The sequence below is a fragment of the Aquila chrysaetos genome, chromosome 25, assembly GCF_900496995.4.
Source record: "Aquila chrysaetos chrysaetos chromosome 25, bAquChr1.4, whole genome shotgun sequence".
NCBI lineage: Eukaryota > Metazoa > Chordata > Aves > Accipitriformes > Accipitridae > Aquila > Aquila chrysaetos.
In genome coordinates, this window is record NC_044028.1 from 12,123,929 (window position 1) to 12,130,428 (window position 6,500).

Consider the following 6,500-nt stretch of genomic DNA (forward strand, 5'->3'; position numbering starts at 1 on the left):
ACATATTTTGTTTTAACGTTTCTACTTAGCCAGAATTTCCATCAACTTCTCTGCGTTTTCCTTTCAAGATGTATTTGCTGATTATACAGCCGCTCAGCTAGGACGGCGTTCTTTGGCTCTGTGTTTTGATTATCGAAAGCAGAACAAATGGGATAGCGGCTTTTCAAGCTCAGTAATTAGTTTCTTTTAAAGTAACTGACAGCATTTACCTACTTCAGCTGTCCAAGTGTAAACGGTAATGCTTTTAAACTTGGACTTTATTTGGAAATTCTGTTGGAATTATAAACTGAGGATTTAGAAAATACGGTCCTTTTGTCTACAGATCTCTGCTTTTCCTCTCGTCTTTGAAGGAAGCTCTTAAGAAACATAATGCTGAGGGGAGTGAGATTTAGACACCCAGCTGAATACTTGAAACTACCATTGTTAGTGGGAAAAGACCCACTTGTTTCAAGTGAAGTGAAAATATTTTCTAGTTTAGTGTACAAGTAACAAATATAGAATAATGACAGACATCTCTCTCTAATGTGTCAACTTTAGGCTGAAATATACTGGAAGAGATAAACAAGTAAGTTGTTACTCACTTTGAGAAGAAATCTTAATAGATACTTCGAGTGCTGGGTCTAATAAATAACTGTTATTCTGGGGGAGTTCTGTGTCATTTTATAGACACTTACAGAAGGTGCTGCTTACCTACTTAATAAATAAATCATTAAGTGTGAATAAAACCAAACAGTATCTGTTAGCAATTCCTGCTGTCCACAAAGTGAAGGAGTGTGTATTGTGACTTGGCTATAATATTCTCTGTTATTAGTCTGAAAATTTCCCACTTTATAAGCAATGATCTCTCAGTTGATTGGGCATATCTTACAAAGATACTTTACTTACAAATTGAATCTCAGAAGGTTGTGGTTCCAGAGTCGGGGTTTTGGGGGCGAGATGAGCTTATGTTTTATCCAACTGGCCCACAAAGTCCCGCTTTTGGTGGTCACTTTGTTCTGCAAAAGAAACCAGTACGTTATGGCTCTTACAGTGGACATTAAACTCAGTAGTAAACTACTGCTGCACTTAGTAAAAGGCTACTATACACTTTAAATAAATAATAATATTCTAACTTTAATGTCGTCCTCAGTGATAAAAAGTGGATAGAAAATACTATCATTCTGAAAGTTAAACATTAAAAAAAAAAAGTTTTCTAACTGGTGGTGGTGTTTTTCTCTTAAAAAGCCAGCAAAAGCCAAAGAAAAAGTTATGTTTCAAAGAGTGGTCATTCGATACAGGTGAATTGGGAGAAAAGCAAGTAAGTCCCTAGAAAAGAGAGGCAGATTAAACCTTGAAAACATCATATAAACACCAGTAACATTTGTATTGTCAATCACCTCTGCAGTTTTTTTTCTCACAAAGTGTTCGGTTTTAACGTATCTCGTCAACTAGCTGTTTTTTTACATGTGTCTGTTTGTGTGTCTACATGTGTACAGTCTGTATCTATGAATCAATTTAAAGATTACTACTTTTTGTACTGATAAAAGTTGTAGAATATATTCTTATGAGTAAGGCACTGTAAACCTGAGCTTGGTAGAGCTGTTCACGTTACTGCTTACATTTTGGTATCAATATCCTAAAGAATCTAAGCATATTTTTTACTTAAAAATTATGTAGTTGTACTTTCCTCATGGGATTCTAGTAAGTGTTGAAAATTTGTTAGTAGATAAGCTGAACTTTCTTGTGGTTCTGAATATACCGTACATACATTTCAGACTGAATGAAACACATTACAGTCACACAATATAATTTATAGAATGGCTCATGTATACAGCATACGCGCACAAAATACATACAGGAGCATCCTCTCAGTTGGTGTAAACGCGTCTGTCATAGTTTTGACATTTTATGCCAGCTAATCACCTGCTTAAGTTACACATAAACATCTAGACATTCACATTGTGGTCACATTATCATTGCAGTCAGATTAATTTTAAGTGCTGACCTACTCAGGCTGAATCAATTTGAGTATTTCAAAAAGGCCTGGAAATTCAGCTGAAGTTACACAGTGATACACTGTTAAAGCGAAGTTGTTGGTGTGTGTTATATCTCATGACTATATGCAGGATCTGTATATTCATGCAAATGGATATCATGCTGAATTATCAAGATTTTTCTATGGAATTCTGTTATTTTACATTTTATAGCAATGTAATAGCTACACGTGTGAAATAGGACATATCCAAACCTCAGTGCAACAAATTCCTCACTTGTTTAAGACTGAAATCTGATGTGGAAGAGCTTAGGTCTGAATTGTGCTGCTAAAAGCCTTTTAGCTACTATTTTGCATGGAATAATGCTGTTCAAAAGCAGCATTTATGAGAAGGTTAAATTTTCATGAACCAATTAAGCTACAAATTTAACTGCAGAAATTTTTTATTTTTGTATTATAGTACTTAGTTTGTTAATACCTTCTAGACCTGTTCAATATTACAAGTCATCAGATTTGGATTGGTTTAACTTCTATGGTCTCTTTGCTAATATTCTGAGAACATAAGAGCAGAGAATCAGAGATCAGAAAGTGGATCGATGTGAGGATCTTGCTTTAAGGAAAAGAGAAACAAACTCACGTATCCAAAGAGCAGCAAAGATCAACTCTGCTCTGCTGAAATACAGCAGTTGCTTCTTGCCAACTATTACTTTAAAGCTCTTAAATTAAAACATGTAATTTTGTATAGCTACTTTCAGTGAGATGCGCTTTACGTAGCGCACTTTGTTAACCAGCTATTTTTAGATATTTTTTCAAATAGGTTCTATCTGAATCTCTATTGAAGATACATGAAATTCACATGCATTCCTTCTAGCACCAATAACCTAGCTATAGAATTAATAAACTATTTAAATGATTAATGAGCAGTGTTAACACAGTTACACTTCTGTAGGCCTTCCTCATAGAAAATTTTTATTCACATTTTTTCCCATTAGTAAGCTTACAGAAAGAGCTGTTTGTCTCTAGTGTGCAGTAAAACAGACAGTTTTCTACTACTACAGATATCATGCATATATATTAAACTTTCAATGTATGTTCATTTTATATGTGTCACCCAAATGAATGATGATTAGACAACACAGTGACAGATTCCCTAAACATCTACATTATAAAAATTTGATCTCTTTCCCTCACACTGGTTTTCCCACAAGGTTTGCGTGCAGTGTGGGGTGGTAGCCTCAGAGCTGGGACTCCTGAAGTGCACTGCATATCCAGACCATTAATAATTAAATACCTGGGATCAGTCTATCTTGCTATTTGAAATGAAAAAAGAAATTTACAGAAGATAAAAAGTAGATGGTATGTTTGGAATCAAAATTAATTTTCCTTGAGATAAAAACTGTCATGAATTATTGAAAAAATAGTATTTAGAAAGATCAACTCCAATTATTTATTGCATTTATAATTTATAAAATTGAAAGCCCTACTAGTTATGTTTCTATTTAAAATAAATTTTAAACTACATTTTTAGAATGACTTTTCTGCATTTTTAAGCAAACCTTTAAAAAACCAGCTTACAAACACTGAATCAGCAGAGGATTATCGAATGGCCTAATCTGTTTACTTTTGAAATTTTATTGAAAGCAGTGAAAAGACCAGGATCTCCACCAGAATCAAGTGGCATGGTTTAGGGATTGGTCTGTGGCCTGCATTTTCTGAAGCAGGGCCTCAACCTTTGACATCTGCTGACCTCATGTTGCAACAGAAAAGTTTTGTGACTCCCCTCTGATGTAGCCATAGAAAAAAAGAGAAGGAGGTAGTGACCCCGAGTTTGGAAACTCATGACCTGGAACAACTAAAAATTTTGCCTTAGTAAAGGCTACAAAATCAGTTATCCCTTCCTATGAAGCTATCCAGAGTTTTTCCAGGGCAAGAACAGAGACATCCAAGGTATGATTTTTAAATTGTGTCTTGTTCTTCGCTCTGTTATAATGTTACACACCAGCACTGCTTGCCCGCCTAAAACCTGGACCTCATGCCACAAAGAAAATCTATACAAATATACACCAGTATGTTCAGAATGTATTTTTCAAAGGTATCACTCAAAAATCCTTTTTTATTTGCTGTAAAAATAATATTTAGCAGGTTATGAAGAAAAAAAAATGTAAGGTTTTTTGGATGGCTTTAAAATATTGGGGGAAAAACACTGGTATCACCTGGAAGCTGCACCTGTAGTGGAAGAAGTGGTAGAAAAGTGGTTGTATTACATGAACTGCCAAATCCACTTCAGACCGTGCAGCTTGAGACTGTGAAGCTTCTGGTGAAATTAATCAATTTAAGGCATCATCTGCCCTGTTCACAGCAAACATCAGTTAATAAACACGCAAATCTCGTGTTGCAATGTCATATGCTTTTCTCAGTCAAATGATGCAAAGGTGTAAGGAATTTGGTAAAGGTACAAACATGGAAAAAAGAAACAAAGAATCAGCTTTTTTTGCCTGTTGTCAAAATGCCCAAATAATTTCTGTTTACAAGGTTTCAGTCCAAGGGCAATGTTTATGTAGGTGACATGTGAATGGAAAGGTATTAGTCAGTTTGTGGATTTCTTTCAGGACATCTCTACAACATGTACAGAATAAATAAGGATAATAGGAATAGAAATAAAAACACACCTATTATCGAGCTAACTTGCTTTGTGAGCTAGCCAAATATGACTACATATTAGCGGTTGGTTTCAGAAGGTTACCACTGATTTCTGACTCCCTGTTAGATATAAAGGCTTTTCAATTATCAACATTTTATTTTTCACGTTGGAATCATAATTCTCTACAGACAGGCTCCAGAGTGTTAAAATACATTTTTTTCTTTTCCTGTTTGGAACATACCTGCTCCTAGCTGAACTCAAAAGAAGGCTTAAAAACGATGCATCAGTCCTAAGTGATTTCCTAATATACTGAATGCTTACATCGTTGATACACATTAATAACTTTAAACAAAACTATTTCCATCTTTTTAGTTAAGACTGCTGTAATATTTTAATTTAGCTGCTAATGGAGGAGGCTACAATTCACCAGTGTAATGTAGTATTGATGCATTTTTGCTATTTTAAGTATCTTAGCTTCAGTCAGACAGTCCAAATCCTTTTACTGGAATCGTGGCCTTTCTATATGAACTGATATAAAACAGTAGCTAGACACCAGTTTTTTAAAGTAATAGCTTTTCTTTTGTTTTGTAGGTCAGGACAAGAATTAAGACAAACAAAAAAAAAGACAAAACGTGTTCTGTCATCTACAACAAGGCACGTATAAATGGTTTTAGGAAAGAGTGAGAAAAATCATTTCAGGATGTTTCAGGATTGGCCCACAAGGGTCAGTAAAAATATATGAATGCATTAATTTTACTGAAGCGGTATTTCTATTTGTTATATATTGCTATTGTTAAAAATGTCTATTAAAGAAGTCAGCATAATCTAGATTTTTGCTTTGATGCTGCTGCTGTTTGTATAGAAGTTTTCTTATGTAATAAAAGGCCTATTTCAAGTCACACAAACTGCACACATCTGTCAGTAGGTGCCTGGATGCTGGTGTAAGTCAGCAGTACCTCCACTGAAATCACTGGACCTACATCGACAAAAAATACAAGTGAGATCACAGTAAAATTTCTGGAACCTGAGGAAAGAATAATTTTTTATATTATAACACAAACAAACAAAGAGCAAATGTATTACACGGAACACCATATTAAATAATATATGAGGAATCGAGCATTGCTTTTTTCAACAATATTATTATATTTTATACGTTATGCTACAAGAATCCTTTGAAGAATATGCCTGTTTGTTAGGTGCTATTTAGTGTGGATTATTTTGAAAGAGTAACTTTTCATTAGGCATGTCAATTGAACAGGCATAACTAAAGTTCAAACGTGCTACCTGTTTTACTAAAGATATTTATAAATATGGAGTATTCAGTCTTTTCTAAATTTGATTTCTCTTTGCATTTTTACTCTGAGTTGTCTTTCTGTATGTATGGAAAACTGCCCACATGGTTGGTTGGAAAATATTTTTAAATTCTTTAAAATGAAAGATGTTGTATGATTTTGTTATGTATCATTTTCTTCTAGAAACTAACATTTGCGCTGTCACTGAAGTAAATCCTTAAAAATGGGAGATGTGGGTCAACTGTTAATGATGATTATTCTGTTTTACTTTTTGCTTTTTGGGAGCTGAAAGAACAAAAATTGTCCTGGATTGTCTGTGCTTTATGCATAATGTTTTTAGCTTCCCAATACTATTAGTATTTCTAAGATAGCTGCTTCAGAATTCACTTTGGTGAATGGACCGAACCATCTTACACATCCAAAGTAAATGACTTAGAAGCTATTTGAAAAACTACAATTTTCCTATGCAGTGGACTAACAGGAAATTATGAAATCCTGAAGTATTGTTGGAAAATTGTTCTAACTTAAAAAATTTTTCTTTATAGTTTCATTCTTGATGTTCCACAGCATTCACCACTTCCTGCATGGCTCT